This window comes from Phyllostomus hastatus, unplaced genomic scaffold (genome assembly GCF_019186645.2).
Source record: "Phyllostomus hastatus isolate PE091 unplaced genomic scaffold, TTU_PhHast_1.1 phas_scaffold_114, whole genome shotgun sequence".
Classification (NCBI taxonomy): Eukaryota; Metazoa; Chordata; class Mammalia; order Chiroptera; family Phyllostomidae; genus Phyllostomus; species Phyllostomus hastatus.
The window spans coordinates 6,158,724-6,181,604 of record NW_025334006.1 but is presented as its reverse complement, the minus strand read 5'-3'; the positions used below and the strand labels follow the sequence as shown (position 1 = coordinate 6,181,604).

Here is a 22,881-nt window from a genome sequence, read left to right as displayed (position 1 = left end):
CGTCTCCTTTCCCAGCAGAGTGGCACTTATGAGCATTTCTCTGGTAGTTATTTGTAATTGTACTAGTGTTCACCAGGCCCAAATGTTACAATTAAATCATTTGAGATTCTACTCACATCCCTAAGCAGATGCACCAAATTACAGCTCAAGACTTCTGCTTGAAACCTCGAGTTCCAATTAGTCAAATGTCCGGGGTGGGAAGGGCGCGCCAGGGAAAGGCCTGCGCACATTCACAGCCCAAAATAGTTTGACATTTTTTTCCTGCTTTGCCTCCATCCAATTTGAGGTTTCAGCGTGAAAGAGGGTGTTGCATCTTCTCAGAAACTGCTTGGTTTTCCTTTCATTCCGGTGTGATTGGTTTCCATGGACTGAATTAAGGCGGAAAGGCCGAAGCCGGGTGGGGGGTGGAAGTGAGCAGGCAGCTCCGTGTATAACCGTACCGTGGTGGGAGTCTCAGTTCTCGGGCTTCGTTTTGGGCAGAACCACAGTTGTACATATAGCTCCTTCTCTCATACTGGTCTTGACGTGTTGTCTTAAAACCCAGCTGCACGATATTTACGTCTACTTTGCAACTTTCTCTTGTTGCAAGAGCCTGTGCACTTGACCTCATCCACACACCTTCTCCCACCCCAAATGGCTACTTTATTCTCTCTTGAATTTTCTAATTTATTTCCTTCAAGACCAGCATCTGAAATCTTTTCCTCCAGTGAGTCTCCCTTTCCTGGGCACGTACTGTGTCTCCGCAGAAGTTAAGAACTTAGCTTCCCAGGGGCTTTCTCAGGCTGCCCCTTTACCTGTTCAGAGCCATGATATTTTCACTGTAGAATGGGACTAACGGCACCCACCTTTCTGGGATGTCTTTTTTTTTCATTTGTTTGTTCTTTGGTCTGTACATCCCTTTGTTCATTTGTTTAGCAGGTCCTCTGTGTCGGGTGCTGTGCCAGCACAGAGGATGTCAAGTGCAAGGCAGGCGTGGTCTCCGCACTCTGATGCCTGCAGCCCAGAGGGGAGAGTGGACATTGAACAAGTGGTTACAAGGGTGGTGGTCACTGTTGGAAAGGAAGAGAAGAGTGAGTTCAAAATGCCACCGGAGCATTACAGGAGAAGCAATGGGAAGCTGTCTTAGTCCCTTGCAATTCTAAAACAACACACCATAGACTGAGTGTCGTGGACAACAGAGATGTATTTCTCACAGTTCTGGGGACCAGGAAGTCCATGGTCAAGGCACTGGCAGCCTCGCCATCTGGAGAGAGATCACCTCCTGGTTCTTACCTGGCTGTCTTTGGGCTGTGTCTTTAAAATTTTAAATAACTCGCCTGACACAGCAGTAAGTGGCGAGGCAGGCCACCTGACTCCAGACCCTGCTTGCTCATCCAGGGAGGGCGATGAAGGATCATGTCTATGGTTGCTTTTATCTTCTCTTCCATCAGGGAAATTTGGAATTGCTGGACTAAGGAGGAGCCATCTTTAATGGCACCACCTGGGACTGTGACCCAGGCAGAGAGGCAGGAAGCTGGTATAACATGCAGAAATCAGTGCAGCACAATTGATCCACTGAAGAGCCTGGGTATTCGTGGAATGCCTGTGGCTTTGCAGGCACCGTGACAAGCACCAGGGATCCAAAGGCGAAAAGGCCAGGACCCTGTCCCTGAGGGACAGGCCCACCCTCTGCGGAGGCAGACGTGCAGACCGGCGGGCGCGCTTCAGAGAGGAGGCCACCTGTGGCGCAGTGTGTCGCGGGGGCGGCGAGGGCTTTGGGGAGGAACGCGTGCTCTTTCTCTTTCACCTCTATTTTATGTATGTATGTACATTTTTAATAACAAAAACAACAACATGGGTACAATTTGAATGGTGTAGAATGTTACACAGCTACACGCTGAGAACTGTGTTTATAAAGTAGCATTACTTTTCTTGCCCAGATACTCAAAGGATTCTTTAATAATTTCTGAAGTTTAATAACCTAAGATACATAGTATTTTTCTCCTAGGATACACTGTGCCTCTTTCAGTCTTTTAGATTATAAAGCACAAAGACCATGCCCCTCATAAGGGAAAATGGACAGTTAAAGTTCTTTGCTAGTGTCATGTGGTTGAGGAACAAAAGGTTGCAGTTTTGAAGAATTTCTCAAGGGTGGGGAAGAACAAGGAGGAGGGCCAGGAGCATACTGATAGACTAGGTATTTTAAGTATGAAATTTGGCGAGATTCAGGGATTGTGCCACATGCCCCAGGTCCCATGCCTGCAGCAAGGTATGCCATTAAAACCGTCTGGGGTAAGGCACTTGCCCTTACATGTTGTTGTGTAGAATCCTATTCTGTAAGATGCTAAAGTTGTTTTAGGCAGGCAAAGAGTTCCAGAAGCAAATAAGAATAAGATTGGAAAATGCCATAACTAATCTCGTTCTTGGCATTTCCTTACTCCCTAGAATAATAAAAAATCTAAGAAGTCCCATAGTAAGAAAAGCAATCCATTTAGTTTTATTTAAAACAGCACTTCTCATATTCATATGACCACAGAATTCTTACTTGTTTCCTTCAGTATTGGATTAAGATACTCTTTTTCTAAGCAATATTCTCTTAATACCCTAATAGATCTGGGAGAGGCTGATACATGATGACAGTATAATGATAACATACTAGTGCTGAAATAAATTAATATCCAGGCTTCACTGGGTGTTCCAGGCACAGGCCTAAGGTGGTTTTACATGTATTATCTCATTTAAACACAGCGGCACTCGGTGCCTTCTCGCCTTACAGATGAAGAAATGCAGGCTTGGCAGGGTTGCACACTCTTTCATGCTCACACACTAGTCAATGGCAGAGCCGGGGTCAGACCCTGTTAGTTTGGCTCCAGAGCCACTCAGCTCGCTCTTGCCCACCGCCGTGGGATGCTGCTCACGAAGCTGTCATCAGTTACGGCCTCGAAACACTCTGTTATGGACCCGTCTTCCCCGTGGCAGCAAGCTGGGAGAAGGGCCTCGCTGAGTTGCAGTTCAGACGGAGGGTGAGGCAGAGGAGTCAAGAGGTAGATAGCATAGGACATCAGTTCTTGAATGTTGGCCTAGAAACATTGGTCTAGTGTGAGGAAGGAAGACACAATGGATGTAGAAAAGAGAGAGAGAGAAGCAGCAGTATGCAGGTCAGAATTCATCATCTCCTTGACAAGTCAGTCCCTTCCAGGGGAAATCACAGGGAGAGCATCTTGGACTTCCCCTGGCCTTTCGTGGGGCTCCCTTCCGTGTGGCGAGGCTCTGCAGAGCGCAGGGACAAACAGGTGTGCTCAGCAGGGATACCGAGAGGCCCGTCTTGTGCTGTTTGGTCTTTTCTAGCGAAGAGTAGCACTTTGGTGTAGTACTTTTGCACAAGAACTACATCGGACTGTGTGTAATACTCTCAATTAACACAGGACCTTGTTCACACTGCTGTTTGAGTGATGGGGTGGCATCGGTGTGAAGGGTGTACACCATCGTCATCTTCCCCTAAAGGAACCTCAGTTCTTGGGAGAACAGGGGAAAGGGAGCGAGGGCTGTGAAGTCATTGGAGACCTGTCCTCTGAATCTCAGAACCCAGGGTCAGGAGTCTGTTTTTCAAGACAACAGAAAGTTCTGTGTAACAAAAATATTTCCATGGCTTAGGAAATGGCCTCCACATTGCAAACAATATTTGATACAGCAGAGTTATAACAAAGTAAACAGATATTTACCATCTCCCAGGTTCTCTGGTATCATTACCAGGCCTGTGATACCCAGCAGCACACCCTGACTTCAAACACGAGACCACACATTCACAACCCCGCACAGAATTAGCACGGAGCAGCCTATCAGCGGTCGGCGAGAGCAAACAAGCCGATAAATGAAGAATTTACTGTTAACAGTAACTCTGCTGGGGCTTCAACTTCCCTAATTAAGAAGTCTTAAAAGAAGATTATCTTTTTCTGTAATTTTGAATAAAACAGTGTAAACAGAAGATGCCCTAAGGAGCATTTTTGGAAAAATCCCAACTATTGCATAGAGCCACACAGATGAAATAATTTAATTAGCTTGGATAACGCTCTTTCTTCTAAAGCATCTGAAACAGATTCACGAAACTCATAAAAAGCCTTGTATTTCCTGGCATATGTGGGAGTTTAAGAGTGCTTAAGAGCCTGCTTTGAAAGATTTTCTGCGTCTCCCCTGATAAAACGTACTGTTGCCAGAGCTGTAAGGGAAGGGCGCTGCTTGTGGCGGTACCCAGTTGTCCGTGTCTTCATAGAATTTTTGAGTGGAAAGAGACCTTAGAACTCTCCAATCTGTCTCTTTTTAAGAGAGATCTGACGCACAGATGGGCTGTCGACTCAGTGCCGGTCCCATAGCTAGTTTGGTGATGGAGCCGGGGCCAGACCCGCCTGCAAGGTAAAGAGAAGTCCTCGGCTCTTCCCACCACCGTATTGCATGGCCAGCATCTGAGACGGTAGCTGACGAGTGAGTTCTCTGTGTGACTTGGTTCAGCTCTAACTACCTCCCAGTACAGCTTACCAGCAGTTCTAATCAGAAAGCAAACTGATTAGTTTGCTTTCGCCTGGGCCCAGCGATTTGATGTGTCCTTAGCAAAGGGGCAGTTTCCATTGCCTTTCACTGGAAGGCGCTGCTTTACCCTCACGTGAAACCTCACAGAAATGGCTTGCCAAGAAGGAGTGAGGGAAGGGCACGTGGTCAGATACGTGATGCTCTTCACTGCTTCCTTGAGTTCGGCATTCTCCTGCCTGGGTTTTCTGTCTACATCTTAGGAGCGGGAGGGAGAAAGCGCAGGGGTGGGTGGTGTTCGGTGGGGGAGTGGGTGGAGCGAGGGCTGTCCATGAAGACACTGGATTCTGAGATTCGAAGGGTTGGATTTCCAGTGGTTTTATAATCATCCCTCCCCTCTCCCTCCTTACTCTCGGAACAGGCATTCTTTTTAGGGAAATACTAAATGAATGGGATTATAAATTTGATGATGCCATTGGGAGCTTGGTCATTGGAGGAGGGAGAGCGCGCTGAGTGGGACCCATGATGCTGCTGAAACTCATGACAGGAATATTTCTCCTTCTTTTCGTGCACCAAATAAACTGAAAATGCTGTGTCACTGTGTAAGTGATTCACTGTAAAATTTGAGCTGCTGGGTTTGAACAATATGAAATTGCTGATTTTCAGCCATATTTTACCTATATGAGGTCCTCATTCATATGGCTTAAGTTGTAAAAATCAACAAATGATGTCACATATGTACAAGAAACATCACAAATGGCTAGTGAATATACAGGGTCCGGCACAAATGACACCCCTTTTTATTACAAAATCTTCAGCATGTAATTCTGTAACGTAACAATATCACACTCAAGCACACCGTATGACATTTTAGATGAAATGCTCAAATTAAAACTGTAAGTTATTACACACATATTATGACCCTTCCAACCACCCTCAAACAGGCCTTACTTCTGCTGGGTCCTGTATAAGAACCTCACTATTACTAGAAACCAAAAAATGAATATTAAAATAAGGAACTGTTTGCTTACCTTTGTCAGATGTTAAGCCTACAAGTAGTCTTATAGTCTGCCAGTTGGATCATTGATAAATACAACTGCTAAGTATGAAAATGCTTAAAACTTCATGTGTTTTACTTATAGATGTTTATATGAAGGTAATACACCAGTATGTGAGTAAATATTTTTGTGCAAATATGTTCATCTCAGCTTATTTATAACATCAGAAGATTGAAAACATACTAAATATCTAGTAACAGGGGAATTGTAAGTTAATCATGCTGCATCCATATGATGTTGTTATATAGTCATTAAAATGATATTTATCAGCTGTTTATAATGATACTGAAAACCGTCTGGAATATAAGTGAATACAGTAGTATCAGAACCGTATATTCAACATGCTCTTAACTATGTGAGAAGGTATTTCTAAATGCAAAAATGAGACAAGAAGAAAATACATTAAAACATTGAAAATGGTTAGCTTTTTTCTGCACTTTAAATTTTATGCAATTAACATGTATTTTTTTATAATGTGGGAGGGCCTTTAAAATAATTGTTGGACAGCACTTGATGAAGGCAGGATGTCTCCCGGGCCAGACTTTGGCAGGTCCGCACAGAACACGGACACCTGTGTTTCCAACAGGTTTCCGGGCAGTGGTGCTGCCGTGGGTCTGCTGCAGCTCCGGCTCCCACGCAGGAGCCGCTATGGGCAGTGCGTGGGTTTGTTTAAACAGCACTGAGCACCAGGTGTAAAATGCGTGTGTCTCTGTGAGTCGCCAGGCTGTGACAGATGAAAGCTTGGAGTACAGCTTCTTCGCTGTCAGACTGTGTGTCTGCCCCGAGGGCACCATGTCCTGGCTTTTTTTTCTGTATCCTCTTCACCTGGCACAGTCCTCGGCATAGGAAAATGCAGGGCGGGGCAAGAGTAGGTGTGCAGCTGTTCATATGGAAAATGATGCGATGATTAACAAATAGTAGCACAAGGATAAACCGCATTTCACAGATGCCATCAACCTCGTTTTGCCCCACCTTGTCTGTCGTCATGTCGGTTAACTTATGGAGTGAATTAAGTGGTAAAGAGCACGGTTTTGAAATTGTAAAAAGGGAGTTGGACTCGGGGCTCCCCTCAGACTTGCTGGTGGTGTGAGTCGGACGGAGTGCTGACCTCTCGGTGCCCCAGTTTGCTCAGAGGATTGGGTGAGTTAATACACAGGTTTGGGAATAGCACTTCCTAAATGTTGGCAGCTGTTGTTACTTTCATAAAGAACTGCCTGCATCTTAATGTTTTTCAGAGAAGAAAAGTTATCTGAGTAGTCAGCAGAATAGATATATTTTTTTAACTAAACTTTCTATCTCAGATGTGCCATTTCATTGACTTTTCAGTCATGTTTGAAATGACCGGAAAGCTAGTAGCTTCAAGCCTGTTGAGTAGCTTGATCAGATGTTTCTCCGTTAGCTAGTTCACCTGGGAGTTGCTGAATACTGACCAAACTTTTGCCGATCTGCAGAGTGTTGAGAGGTGTTACACGCACGTGCAGACCCTTCTTCCTTGGGTGATGTCTGCAAGGCGGTGGGACGGCAAAGTCAAACCGAAGACCCGGTTTGGGTCCCAGCCACGTCATTTACCAGGTGGTTTCAATTTCCGCCTCACTGAGCAGAGATACCAGTGACTCGCTAACGAGTTGTTGTGGCCAGCGGGTGAGGTAACATGGGTGACAGTTTCTGTGAGTCTCCTGTAAAGGTAGGCGGGACTTGTTAGGCTGTTGGCTGTTATCTGTAATGTCACAGTATTTGTGAACATAAGTTTGTCTTCCTGTAAAAGGAGCACACCCTGTTTCTTAGGGTGAGTTTCCATTTTCACTTAACTGGGTGTTGTATCTAATCAGGATTACTATTCCCCCCCCCCCCCCCGCCCTTGATTTCAGGGCCTAATGTTTCAATGGAAGTGACTGCTAACAGATAGAGTTGTAACCCACCCGCCTTTTGATTGGATTTGCCACTGGGTCCCATGTATACTGTGCTAGGTGAAATTTAAAAGCTGAAAGCTGAATCATTTTGTATGCAGAGTAGATAGGATTTAAAATACCTTGTTCTCATTTCAGAAACCCAGGATGAATGGAATACTTCTAACTGTGGTAGTCTGGGGCATTGCAGTTGTATGTATGTCTTGAATGTGCTTTTACCATGGCCAAATCTTTGGTCTCTTAATCACTAAAAGCATCATTTTTTTTACATGTAGTATAAAAATAAAAAGGAGTTTTTTGAAGATCTTTGTGTAGGATAGCATTGTGATGTTAAGTTTATACTTGGAGTTACTCTGGAAATCAGCTAATTAAAATTTTCTCTTTTTTGCATTGATTACCTTCCTCTGTATTATAGTCTTCTCCATAAGGAAATGTCAGATTAGCCCATCCTTTCACTTTCCTCAGTGTTTGATAAGCATGCGCACTTTAAACATCACCTGGGAATCATTTTCTTCTCCCCTTTGTGATTTATTTCCCTGTTTGGGACTCAGAGTGGCACGTGCTTTCTGGGCGACTTGCTTTCTTTTTGAAGGACAGAGTCCTTAGCCTAGATTATGTCAAATCACTTGAGTTTTGTGAGGTTGTAATCAGGTGCAGTTCACACAGCGCTAAAGAATCAAAACTGATTAAAGTTGGGCCGGGAGGGCTGATGAAGACACCATTGCGTTCGCCAGGGCTCCCCCTTCTGTAAGCTTTCGCTCACTGCAGCTTTCAACTCCCACCTGAGGATGGCTTTCAGGAGGCTCGCGTTGGGAACGCCCGTGCTTATGTTTTAAAAAGGAGAGAGATGGCTTTATAATTATTATGTAAGAACTCCGAAGTACGAAATAATACATTGGCTAGGCATATTACAATTACTTTGTCTTGCATCTGGTTATGCTGGCATATTTATTTAATTAAATTCCCTGCTAATTATAACTATGTACTTGTGTTAATTATTATTTGCTCAACACAGGAAACAGTGTAATTCTTTAAAGGAAAGCATCTCTCTTTCTCTTTAAATTAAATTTCAATTTAATATGCTCCCTAAAAAAGCAGCAGTGACATTTCATTAGGATGGTAGTTGGAAAATATTTATCTATGTCAGTGAAATTTGGACTGGCTAAAATTTAACAGAGTTGTTTCAATATCAAGTTGTACTTAGGAACCATAAAGCTTTAGAATATAATGGCCATCACTGCCAGGTCTTTGAGGGAAACTGTCCTCCCCTCCATGCCTCCCAGTCACAACTCTAGAACAGAGAGGGAGAGAATTAGTGCTCCGCAAAGACTGTCAAAGATCCGACAGTTTACCTTCTAGTATGTTCTCTGGAACGTTTGTTTGACGTGAGATCACCCGGCTCACGAGACTTAGTGTGTTTATGGGCGTCCTGAGCTTGCAGGTCTTGCAGTAGAGTTCGAATGAGATTCCCAATGGAGTTGAGTCGTTTCCATTTCACTTTGTCTTCTCTCAGTTTCAAAATTCTCCTCCCTCTATAGTTTTCCCCTTCCTTTCAATCTTTGTCAGACACGAGATATTAGAAAACATACCTCTTTTGTGTAACTGTTCTATTGCATTTGTATTCACTCTTCTTTTTTTAGTAATTTTTTTAGAGGGGGGGAAGGGAGGGAGAAACATTGATTTTTTTGTTCCACTTATTTATGGACTCACTGGTTGATTCCTGTATGTGCCCTGGCAGGGGATCGAACACGCAACCCTGGTGCATAGGGACGACACTCTTAACCAATGGAGCTACCCAGCCAGAGACTCATTTGCATGCATTCTTGCATCAGTTCAGAGGGCTTGATTTTAGTCTGTTCTTTTTATCATTTAGTTTAAAACTAATTTCTGGACTAGAAGAGATTAGCCAATGAATTTATATGCATACATGAGGTCTGTTCGGAAAAAATCCAGCCATTGTTAATCTAATGAGAACAGTTTGTGCGACATCTCTGTAACCTGGCAGGCAAGGAGAGTGGACTGGAATGTGCATGCATGAACAATGATGACTTCACTGTACTGGTTAGTGGGGGCAGTAGACACTGTTGAGTGAGCATGTGCACTGTGTGGCCATCACATTCAAAATAACTGAGTGAGTAGAGCAATGAATCTGCATTAAATTTTGTGTTAAGCTTGAACATCCCTCCACAAAAACTGTTTGGATGATTCAGAAGGCTGCAGCTCTGGGCAACTGGTGATTGGCAGCTTCATCATGACAACGCACCCATTGACACATCATGTTTCATGCAGAGTTTTCTGGCAAAACATCAAATCACCCAGGTGCTTCAGCCCTGCTACAGCCCAGATTTGGCTCCCTGCGACTTCTGGATTTTCCCAAAATTAAAATCACTTTTGAAAGGGAAGAGATTTGAGACCATTGATGAAATTCAGGAAAATACAGCAGGGCAGCTGATGGCAACTGGGAGATTTGTGGAAGGTCCCAAGGTGCCTACTTTGAAGGGGACGGAGGCATCATTGTCCTACATACAATGTTTCTTGTATCTTGTATCTTCTTCAACAAATGCCTCTGTTTTTCATAGTACATGGCTGGATACCTTCTGGACAGACCTCGTACACATAGCCCATAGACACGGGCAACAGTGTGGTGAAGGCCATGGGGGTGGGAAGGCCAGGGCTGGGGGAGGAGGGTAAAGCTGAGGGATGGCAAAATAAGGGATCTCTATAATGTGTCAACAATAAAAAAGTAAGTCAACTCTCTCTCTGAAATACCAACTTAAATTTTTTTTTGCAATTTAGTTTTCCTGTTTACTCTCCCTAATTTATGTCAATAAAACTTTCTCTCTCAAGAGCTTTAGCTTTGACTTCAGACAGAAATGAGTTTAAAACATTTCTCTTCAGGTAAACTGCCAATCTGCTGAGCCTCGGGGTCTTCACGTATCCAATGGGACTATCCGTGGTGTCTGCCTTTTAGGGACAGAGAAAAAGTCAAATGGCATAGCGTAGGTAAAGCATCTAGTTTAGACTGTCACCAAAGTTAAGTAATGAACCCTAATTAGGCAAATGAAAATATACTGCAGTGTTTTTTCAGAGAGATTCCTAGTTGTCATCTGAAATTTGTATTTGACTCACAGAAGGTATTAGCTATGAGCTACATAACACCAGTGAATTCCCTGAAGTCTGATGCCGTGTTCGGGACAGATGTTCACTTGAACTACAACCAGCACTTTCGGACTGACTGCTGTGTCCCAGGCACTGACCTGTGCACAAGGTGGAAAAGACAAGGCCCTCTTCTCCGAAAGCCCTGGTCGAATGAAGAAGTGAGATCAGTAAAGGTTGTTTTCAAAATACTGTAACAAGGTCTGTGGAAGAAAGGTAAAGAGCAGATTCTGGGAACCTAAAAAGGAGGGTGTTCTATCAGAGACTGTGACATTTCAACTAAATCAGGAATGAGGCAGTTGAGGACTAGGGGCCGGAGGTCGGGGGCACTTCCAGGGTACTTTCTGTTGGGATGGAAACCAACAGCACCTGCTCTGCCAGAGCCTGGGCTGGCCTCGTGCAAGGCTGTGACCATAGGCAGGCCCGCTCTTGAACCTGGAACATCGCTTCCCACATCTCCGCTTCCTGCTCCCCGCTCCCCACCAAACGTGTGGGACTGAAGGGTGAAACGCATGTAATGAGGCTAACTGAGGCCTCGTGCATAGTTTTACAATAAGTCCATTTGCAGCAAACACTGAGAATTTCACTTTTGTTACCGAGAAAGCCACATTTGTTGTGTGATAATGGCTAAACTCGCCCACCGGTCAGTCACACAGTTGCTGGGCTACCAAAGTGGGGAAGTTTCATTCCCAATTAATGTGCCATTTTTCTCAGAGACTCAAGAGACGTGGTTTTGATCCATCACATCTTTCTGTCCTGGGGTTGTGTCTGGTTCGAATTCCAATTTTAAAGTCCGTCTGCACACACACCGCGCCTGGGGCCGTGTAGCTCACAGAAGGACAGTGGTTTCTTTCTACTGTTCTTTTTATTAACAACTAAGGGAAACAGCATTTTTTTAAAGACTTGCTTAAGAGAAACTTGTGGTTATTTACTAATGGGGAAAAATATCCTTAAATGCAATGTATCAATCCTGTTTCCTAGATAACAAAGCAAATCTGAGATCGTTTGGGACTTTTCCTTGTTCCTTTCGTCATGAATGTTTCATATCCGAAGGAGCTGGTTTTTGTGCGGAATTAGCTTCCAGGTTTGAAGGACTATTAGCGATCGCCACGAGGAGACTCACACTTCGGTTGTGGCTTCTACAGTTTCTTTCTTCCCCAGAACAGAATATTTCTCCATCTAGTTATAGCAGGTGCCCTTGTTTCACGGCCTCATCAGCTGTATCTTAAATATGTCCCCCTGTGCCAAGATGAGACATCAAGGAAGTGTCTAATTTTGTTTTGGGAAGGAGTAGAGATTAGTAATTAGTAAGCTTGGCAAAATCAACACGTATAGCTTTTCATACGTGTGGAACGCGACATTGATCTCCCACATAGCTATGTCAGTAAAAATGTCATAATGTTCTTATAATCATTTTATAACTAAAATACTAGTTAGCTTGTTTTTAGTCGCTGAACTCCTACTAAGCATATAGCATGTGTTTATCTTCACAGTGGAGCCATCACGCAGATGCTAACATGATGATACCCAGTTTATCTGTGAAGAAGCTATGGCTTCACGGAGTCAGCACATCACCGTTACCCTGCAGCAGGCAGGGCCGGGATAGGCCCCCAAGCCTGCCGATTCCTGAGCCTGTGCTCTTAAAAATGAGGCCACGCTGCATCTTTTTAATTCATCCGTGAGCAGCTAAAGTAGATTTTCCACACGACAGTCCTTACTGTAAACCATGATTTATTTGCTCTTTTATGATAGTGCTTGTTAGCTTATTAATAGTTTTGTTTGTAAACACTAAGAGCACGCTGATGTCAATGTAGACTTATTAAGGTGTTTATTCAGCAAGGTTGTTTTGCTAATAATAAGCCAAACCTTATACCAGGCGCTGGAATTTAAAAAGTGAAAAATGATATCTCTTGACCTTGAGGAGGTGACAACATGCCCAAAGATTCCCAACTCCACAGAGCTCTGGGAAATGAAGATTTTGTTTGTTTTGTTTCCTGTGAGGCTCCTTTAGTGTTTATAGTGGGTTGGCCAAAAAGTCTGTTTAGTTTTTTCCATAAAATAAGGACATACTTTTCATTTTCACCAATAACTTTATTGATTTGGATATTTTGAGTATGTCAGCTGTCTCCCACTATTGGTTTCTAGTGGGTAGAGGCCAGGGGTGCTGCTAAACGTCTTCCAATGCATAAGACAGCCAACTCCACAGCAAAGAATTATTTGGCCAAAATGTCAATAGAACCAAGAAACTTCGCAAACCACATTGGCCATATTCAGTCACAGCATCTTCTCCATACACCGCACAAATCTTTTTTTTGCATTTCACTTGCGTTTTTACCTTTCTTGAAATATTACACCAAAGATGTTGCATATCTTCTTCCCTCTTCAGTATTACAATGGCTGCACAGAAGTTCACCAATTTCGATAAGTTTTTTGAAAATGAGCACTGATCTGACAGCTGTCACAATGCAATCTAACAAAATTGTTTCGAGTGAAGTTAAAGACAGCTAAGCACTACTAGAGCCATTATGGAAAAAACTAAATGAACTTTCTGGCCAACCCAATATATGACCTGAATTGATCGGAGGCTATATGTGGCCTTGATTTATGCTTCTTAGTGTAATTTTTATATATGTGCTTCATTATGGGGTACTGCTCCAGATTCTGCTGGAGTTGTTACATAATGAGTAATAAGTCCCCGTTTCAGTCCTGTAAGTTTTGAGCTCTCTCATTTCTGAAATACAGCTGGTCCTGCAGCTTCAGCACAGGGAACTCTGGACCCACACAGCAGATGGGGTGTGGGGGCCAGAGAAAGGAATGATCACTTGATCTGACTGAGTCGGAGGAGTCACGGAAGAGAGGCTTCAAGCACTGAAAATCGCATTCGACAAAAGGTGGAAGGCAACCCAGGCAAAGGTGAGATCAAGGGCAAAGACAATGCGCCATGAAAGAACCTGGCTAGGGTGTCTGTGGAAGACAGGGCCAGAAAGGCAAGTCAGCCCAGATCTTGGAGGGCCTGGCATGCCCCAGGGAAGTGTGCACGGCTTTTCTGTGTGCCTCCACCCTGGGCAGACCCAGAGAGGCCGTAAGCAGAGAGTCAGCTCATTGAATGTCTGCATTACAGGATTCCTCCAGGAGGCAGTTTCACTGTCTCATCTCACAGCGACTCTCCATCAATGGGCTGTGTGAGTTGCTGCTCCCAAGAAACCCATAAAACTGCATCAAACGATGGACTCTTCACACTGCATATTTCCCACTGTAGCGCCATCCTTCCTTTAGGCCATGAGCCTGTCACCTGCATGTTTTGATATGAGGGTCCCAGGGACAGGTCTACGTCCAAAGGTCTTTCTCCCATGGATCTATTACTGCGGTAGAACTCTCCTACTGGAGATTTATTACATTCATATATTGTTTTTATTTGTTTATCATTTGTTTTTTTGTCCATTCAGCCATCACGTGTTTACTGCACATCTTTAACGTGTGTTGCTTCCCCCCTCGGCAGCGTAAGAGACAGAGAGGTGACCCCAGCCCCTTGGCCAGGGGCGGGGAGAGGAAGCAGCGGTTTCCTAGCCTATGCTGTATACTGAGCACTGTTCTAGAAACTCTAGTAACCTTCTAAGCAACCCTGAAATGTGACTGGTAGCTACATCTACTCTATAGACAAGGAATTTGAGGCTCAGAGAAGTTACCTGCCCAAGGTCACATGGCTACCAAGGGCAGGACTGAGTTCCTGCTCGGGTGTCTTCCTCAAAATTCTGTTCATGGGTAGGACCCCATGGGGAGACTCAGCGTGGAAGGTGGAGTGTGCCTCGTGCATCAAGAAGCTTAGTTCACTGGAGAACAGGCTGACAGTGACAGGAAGGGAGAGGGGAGGGAATTTCAGGGGAAAAGGGGAAAGGTTTTCAGGAGCAAGTATAAAGGACACATGGATAAAAACTAGCGGGGGGGCGGGCGTGGAAACAGGAGAGAGGTGGGCTGGGATGGGAGTAAAAGGCAGAAAACTACTTGAACAACAATTAAAATTAAAAAAAGAAGCAGCAGCTTAAGTCACATGCCGTGGCAGCTCAAAGAGGGATGGAAACACATCTTGCCGAGAGACTGGGGCGCACTGCCTGCGGGAGGTGACAGTTCGGGAGGGCGTCCCGGATGGGAAGTACCACCCATGCACTGAATTCAAGTTTTCTTTCCTCTGGCAAGCAGTGTCCTACTCACAGACATCTTATACAGCGTTTGGTTACATAGAAGCGTAGTGAATGTTCGAATGAATATTCTCTGATCAAATTTACTCCAGCGTAAAACAGTAAATGGGGAGAAATCCTGAGGCGTACTTTTTTTTAAAGGCGGCCTTGGGTGAGGTACTTTGGTGATGAAGTCAAGAAAGGAAGCAGCACGAGGGGAAGTGCTGAGGGGAAAAGTGCACAATTTGGAGGCGATAAGCCCTGAATTGAGAGGTTCATACTCAATGGCTTCTCAGTGAACTTGTTGACTCTAGCCTTTCTCCCACAGCGATGTTTCTACAACACCTACCCGCACGCTCTGCTGCCTTGCCTCCAGACCTTTGCCGCTTCCCCGGTGTAGTGCGACTCGCCAGTGAAGGTGCGGATCTGGCCCTGCGTCTGCAGGGTCTGCTTTTGCTTCACTCGGTTGACCTCGGTGCCTGACTCCGAAAATGCACATTTTAGGTTCTCGCATCCTCCGACTGTTGTCAGTGTGAGCATCGTCAGCTCTCCTCTGGGTAGTCTTTCCAGAGAGTGAGGTGCTCTGTCCTTTCCTCTGCTCCGTACACTGTCCGTGCTTGTGTGACAGAATCTCTAATGGTTAATGTACTCGTTTGTTTGCTGGTTGGTATCCTCTCACTAGGTAGTGATCTTTTGAGAACAAAAAAACCATGTGTCTTTGTCTCCATATCCACAGCACCTGGCATTGTGCCTGATGCATAGTTTTCACTCAGTAAATGCTTGTTGGGTGGATGGTGGGTAGATATAGGGACAAATGAACAGTTTTGTCCTGAGCTGACCCTTTATGTCGCAACCCCGTTCACAAAGTGTGTTAGCCTCATGGAACCTCTGGGCCAGCTTTACCCCTCTAAGTCCTGAGCCACGTAAAACTCTGGACAAGGTTTGGCACCAGAGCTAATGCAGGAAAACCCAGGTTTTGATTTTTTTTATGTGGTAATTCATTAGCAGTACTCTCGTGGGCAGACGTAAATGAGTATCTGATGTATAAGTAGGTTGCTGGATTTCATTGGCTCTCTCACATGCCACATGAAGGGGTTGCTTCTTCCCCTATAGTCAAGGTCCCAGCACTGAAAAAATAGGACACAATTATCTGCGGTGACCACCGAGGTAAAATATCATGGCTTACTTTACATGTCAATAGTTCACATCATGGAGCTTGTTCAGCCTTTACCAGCATCCTAGATTCTCAGCTGATTCTTCAAAGGAAGTTGGAACCGACTTTACCAGGAGTGCCGGGCCATTGCCAGGCTGTGCAGTTACTCCTTCTGGGAGCAGGATGGGGACAGATAGGGCTAATGAGTCGGGCCTCGAGCTAGAGGAAGTAGCTGGCAAGCATTGTGCCAATTCATCTTGCGCTGGGGTCCCCTAAGGATTGAATGAATATTCGATGATGAATTTCTTTGTCTTAGTCCAAGGATTTTCCAAATATTTGGCCATAACCAAGAGTGTACAGGCATAAATACATATATACATACTATGGACATACTCATATGTAAGTGTATAGCACTACATGCAATGCACTCTGATGTTTTTTTGTTCTTTTTTTGTCCTGCTCCTGTGTGTATTGGTTCATCTCATGCTGGCCGTGATGCGCAATTTGAAAAACACTGCTTCGGTCATTGTCAGTAACACAGATTCAGCAGGTACAGAATTTCAGCTCCACCTCTGTCCAGAAGGTCCTGCACTGTGCCGGCTGTGCGTTGTCACAGCCCTGGAGGGGACACTGGGGTTCGTGTGGACGTCATCTGTGCAGGGTCTCACACGCTGCAGTCGGCTGGCAGTCTTCCTTGTGTCCTTTGCCTCGCCTGCTGACGCTCCTTCCTCAGTAGCAGGTTGTCCCGGAGGAGCTGCTGAGTGGTCTTGTGAACGGAAAGAGGAACCGAGGGAAATTACTGACCTTCTGTGTTGACTCAGGCCCCAGCCCTCCGCACCCCGCATGACAGCATGTCAGCAATGGTCCTGTCTCTGCAACTCAGTCGAAAAAAATTAATCAGCAACTAGATAGCTTCCTAATAGCCATGCTTGTTTTTGCATAATAGAAGGAGAAAAGGATTAAGTTCTTTGTTCTAATTAATAGGAATGAAAATAGAATCTCAATCTGTGGTATGGCCAAATGAGGGAAAATAAGGCTTGTAAGTAATTTTCATGGTTGTTTAAGAATAATTGTTTCATTATTGAGTTAATAGTTTTTACAAACAGCCTCCATTTCCATATCATATTTCTGCAGCAGCTCTTTATCGAGATTGCTCTGGTAGGAGATGACAAGGAGTTGTTTTAACTCCATCACTTGTCTGAAAGGCGAGTTGCGAAGTCGTTAGGGGAGGGCGTGCAGCAGGGAAGAATAAGGTAGGGGAGGGAAGTAGGGGGTCAGATAGAAATCAGTTGATTAATAAGACAACAAAATTCATTCACCAGCTTGTTTCAAAGGAGGCTCTTATTATTCTGGAGAGAAATTAGACATCAGATCCCTCATAGGCCCGAGGCTCTGACATGTGTTTTATAATGACAGTTAATTAGATACTGTCTGCAGCAATCATAGGCTGTCATTTCTAATACATTTCTGGGAAGTTGAAGGACAGGAGAAGTCACCCCCGCCCCATCTTCCCCCTTCCCGTAACTGAAATCGGTTGCCAAAATTAACTGTGAATATATGAGGCACAAGTTCAACAATTACACAGCCGTTCTGCACATTTCTGTCTCCTACTTAGTATGTGTTCTGCGTCCCAGGCTGTGCCGGGCGTGCATTTTGCAGACAGAGTGGCTACTGCAGTCCCGATAACGCTCAGGAACGCCTCACACAGCAGTCTCTGCCACCTGGTCTCACGGAAGATGCCGCTTACCGGGGCAACTTGTGTTAGAACACAGAGAATCTTCCACGCTGTTGGGTTCAAACCACTGGGCACCTGCCCCCTTCCAGCTTTACTGAAGCAGAACTGACAGTGCGTTAATTAGAATTATTTATTCTCGAGTATGTAAACCTCAGATTTGGGTAACTCTTGCAGCAGTCCCTGACCTTGATGTTTAATGCACCCTTTGGCTGAACATCATGATAACGTGGTGATACAGTATAACAGAAAAGAAAGTCAGCCACGAGGCAGGAGTCCTGCTCGTGACAGTTGAAAATCGTAGATTGTTAAAATTGTAAGGGACCATAGAAATGACCTAATCCCATCTTGTTGTTCACAAAACAAGGACATCTGAGGCCCAGAGTGCTGAAGTAACGTCCTGGCAGGCCTGAGCAGGAACGCTTTCTCCCGACTTCAGACTGTCTCACCTTCCCCTGGGGAGGGCTGCCTCCTCCTCCCCCAGGGGACCGCAGACCATGAGGCTGTCCGGACCTGAAGTTCCCCCCTCTGCGGGATGCGCATAGGAATAACACCTACCCCACTCGGGGGCGGACAGTGAGCAGAGTGGGGGAGCCGCTCCACACTCGTCTGTAGGGCTCCAAGCCGCCTTGGGCTGCCCTCCCACAGCTTCGGTCACGCCCTCCTCCCCGGTCTATGCCGAGGCCTTATAGATGCCTGCTAAGGGGCCTAAGAAGGCCCTCAATCCACACTCAGGCACAGGCTACCCACTAAGTTTCCGCTTTCTGTTTTAGAGACAGGGCTGCTCAAGTCATGTGTAGAAATCCAGTCTTTTCAACCCAAGCGATCATACGGACGTCTCCAGGGCAGTGGTTTTTAAACACAACAGGGGAAGAATTCCCTAGAACATTGCTTAAAAGTACAGCTTCTGGCTCCCTACCCTCCCTCTGTTCTCCTGCCAACACCCGCCTCGAGAGAAAACCTAATGCAGTGGGTTTGGAGCCAACCTGACCCAAGCGTGTTTGCGAGGTTCGGTTGTGTTTGTGTTCGCCGTCCAGGCTCCCCGGACAACCACCGGGCGACGCCGCTTACTAGAGCAGATCACACCCTCAAACGGGCTCCCTTCCACAGCTGCTCTGATCTCCGGGTGCTTCTTTATGGGCTCTGATGGATTTGTGCATTTTGGAGGTTGAAATGTCAGCAGTGAGCTGAGAATCTAAATTCGTGGAAGTACTGGTGCTGTTTTCTTTTGCTCTTACATAGTCACACCCAAAGCTGCTGTCCCCACCCCACCCCCAACCCTGCCAACTCCACCAACACCCCATCCACAGCCTTTCTCACCTACATGGACTAGAGAGTCGGTCTCTGTAAAGGCAGGTCTGCTGTCCACTACCGGTAGTAGAAACCACATGTGAGACCTGCTTTGTTTTGGGGTGGTAGGTGGTTTTCGATCTCCCCACACCCACCCTCCAAATAATAGGGCTATGCTTATACTGAGCACCCTTTTCTTACAGCTGGCCCCCTCATCGTCAGAGACATTTTCAGAACGCGTAGCTGGGATTAAGGGCATGGTGTCTGATACTGAGTGCTTATTCTCCATACAAAATAACCTGGTGCCTCATTGTATGATTCCCTGCCGAATGCACTAACCAGCCAGGGCCGAGCTGGGAAGGCTGCAGGAGCGCAGTGGGCCACGTCCCTGAAGGCCCAGACGGATGTGTTGAATTATTCTCAGGCATGAATAGAAAGCGTACTATTGGCCAATTCCCTGTGTGTTCCCATAACGGTTCCCTCGCTTTCTAAATGAATGCAGCCTCCTTCTCAGCTGTGGACTCGTAATGTTTGTAAGGGTTTAAGGATGTTCCAGTGGGAAGTAGAATGACATTGAATAAGATGTTGAAAAAAGAAGGCGGTCAAAGATAATGAAATTTTATACATTTGTAAAGTTAGCTTAGACAGGGCCCTGCACACAGCAAGCGTTTAATAAGTGTCAGCTCTGGTTGAGGTTGTTGTGGTTATTCTCATGCGGTCACCATTTCACGCAAGCTGTTGCCGATAATCAGTGACACACTGACCATGAACGTTAAGCATAGGGACTTGAAGGCTTTTAACTTGATTTTTTTTTTAGGGAAAAAAAGCAGTTTTGAAAAACCACTTAGTTCAGGCCTATTTGTGCTTATTATGGTACATGGTGCTTAACTTATGGTCATTAGTTCTGAGTTCATATTTCCACTGGGTTTAATGAATTAGAAGTTTTTAGGTGAATTAAATGGGCCGTGTGAAGACCTTCCCCGGACCAATGTCGGGAATCACCAAGGCTTATGGATAACGCACGATGTCAGTTCCAAGTCTGTGATGAGTTTTCTCTGAGGATACTAATCCTTCACTCGGCTTGCTCCCGCCTCCTCATTGGTTGAATAAACAAAGATGGAAATCTGGTCAACCCCAGCCTGTTACCCCAGCAGTGGCTCCAGTACACGGCGGTGAGACAGAGCGCTGCCTTTACCCCGGGCCCCAAGTCTAGGATTTTAAAGAGGCTTTAACTCCTTGTGCAGTCACAAGTGGGCAGTTTTTCCAAAAGGTAAACAAGACATTGCAATTTTTTATTCTCTCTCTCTGTGTTGTCAGAAGCGAGGAATTCCATTTCCCTCTTAAACTCTTCCCTGTGTAGCGCCCCGTGCCAGGGTTTCGTCATCTCTCTCATCTGCAACAACCCTGTCCTTTGGGGGAAAGGAGTAGCAGTGGACGTGGGTAAAATGCATAGCCTCCGTGCAGTAGGCTTGTATATGAACTAGAAGCGCGTACGTTGGTCATCTTAGCCTGCGTCACGGGGCAATGACTTCAGGCCACTTGTTAGACCGTGGAATAGAGCAGTCAGTTTGGCAGTCCCACAGTGACCTGCAGACAAACGACTTTCAGATCAGAGTGCACAGTGGAGCACTGTCCCCACGCTCTTGTCTTTTAGTTGATCATCCTTAATAAAATTAGACAAGAAGATAAATTAATTTTATCTGCCAAACATGTAGCAGGTACCACCAGCAGATTATATGTATAACTACACTAATGTTATCTGGGATATAGTCTCCCCATTGGGTTGGCTGTGGATTTAGTATGATAGAAAGGACTGCAGAGGAGTTAAGGCATCAACATATCCGAGAAGACGTGAGATGTTTTTCCCTGCCCATGTCTCCCATGAGGCGTCCACGATCCCACCAGCTTGTCCATTCACTCTCCTGTTGAGTGTCCTCCATCCATCAATATGTAGGAGATAAGAGGGTCAGTTTGGGTCCCTGCCTGCGGCCGAGTCATGGCTGTCAGCATTTTGGGATGTTCCAGTATCTACAACGGAACTGAAATTTGACATTCTTGAAACTTAAATGAATTCCTACGAAGTATAGAATTGGGCTCAGAGCTAAAAGAAATCAATAAGTTATCACGAAGGAAATACATCTGTCTTCTTATTGCTTATAACCTTAGTGCACTTGAAGTTCTTGGACGTTTATGGGTAGACTGTGGATGAAAAGCCCTCTTAAATCAAAGAAACAAGGCGGAAGAAGGTGCAGATCTGACTCTAGCTGGGCTGAAAGCGAAAGGAAGTGGGAACTTCAAGTTGCAAGCACTATTCTAAGGCACCGGTTGGCTGCTTGAGGAAACTGAGTTTGGGTTTCTTGTTTCCCTGTCCCTTTGTTGACTGTCCGTCACAGTCTGCTTTCTAGTCCCACCCTGGGGTGCTAGGGGGACCAACGGCGGTGTCTTTCATGTTGCCGCTCAATGAAGCATCAGTGCAGCGCCCTCCTGACTGGCCTCTCGTCCGCCTCTCCCTTTCTGATGCTGCCTGCACTGGCCAGGTTTGTCCATTCCTGTCGGTTCTGTATTAGTGTAGCCATCTTTCGGGAGCTCACTGAACATCTTGTCTCCGGCTCACTGGGGCACGTGCTGCCCTCAGCCCGACCCCCTTCTGCGTGTAAAGGGACCGCCGAAGAAGGCTCACCGACCTCTCTGTGGAGGAGGGACCACGGGGCGCGCTTGGTGAGCCGGGTCCACTGCGAATGTGGGCAGGAGTTAGTCACGCTTCTCTCCAGTTTTTAAGACTGTGTGTAATTTATAAACAATTCAATTCATGTTTGACTTGTATTCCCTTAAATCATCAATGTATTCCTTTTTAAGAGTTATCCAATGTTCGAGAGCTAACATTTGGCTCAGAGGAAGCCTGTTTATGTGCCAGATAATCTGGATTAAGTTCAGAAACCTGTCGATTTGGGTCTTCACATGAGTGTTATTAAAAAAAAAAGTATGATTTTCTGTGTTTCCGTGTTGCAAATTATGGGCCACAGATTTGTCCCTTGCTTCACTTATGTCCTCATAATTTCTTTGCATCTAAGAATAGTTATGTGTAGCTCACCGCCGTCTTAAAAATACGAAACACAGCCGTCCTGTAACAAGAAGGCCCCTCCAGCCTTCTGGAGAAGGGACCAAAGGGAAACAGAAAGGAGCATGCGCTTTCGCTTCACCCGAAGTACGAGAGCACCTGAGGGCTGACAAAATCACCCTGCTCAGTTGGTCAGATACTCTTTCATAGTTTCCTTTTGAATTGGTGTTTTACATTTATTCAGCTAAGATTATTGATTTAAAATTACTTTACCGGGTCTTTAATGACTCTTGTTCCCTATGAAGCAGAATTATTTGAACACAGTATTTATCAGAATTTCTGTTGAAATGAAATACCACTCACACTTTGTTCTTTCTCCTAGGCCTCTGCTTGTTCCGTTCAGTGTGTGTGTGTGTGTGTGTGTGTGTATTAACTTTGCTTTCAGAGACATAGCTGCACAAGAAATCATCAGGAAACCATAATACTGATAAAATAGAGATAGAGGTAGAGGTAGAGATAGAGATAGAGAGATATGTGATTTAGACAACCTGAGGATCTCCTTTTGGAACTCAATTTATAATAAAAATACTTGCAATTGAGTGCAGGCTGTGAACCAAAGTGTCGCAGGTTTGATTCCCAGTCAGGGCACATGCCTGGGTTGCAGGCCACGGCCCCCAGCAACCGCACATTGATGTTTCTCTCTCTCTGTCTCTTTCTCCCTCCCTTCCCTCTCTAAAAATAAATAAATAAAATAAAAAAACAATACTTCCTACAGAGGGTCACGTGAGAAGTTGCTACTCGGGAGCTGCAAAGTGTTTCCCCATTCTAGCCAATGTCATTGTAAAGACAAGG

At 45.3% G+C, this 22,881-nt stretch overlaps 1 protein-coding gene across 1 annotated transcript in view; it reads left to right on the top strand.

Moving 5' to 3' along the window:
- EXOC4 (exocyst complex component 4) overlaps positions 1 to 22,881 on the top strand; it is a 674,858-nt gene that overhangs the window by 413,502 nt on the left and 238,475 nt on the right. The window lies entirely within an intron of this gene.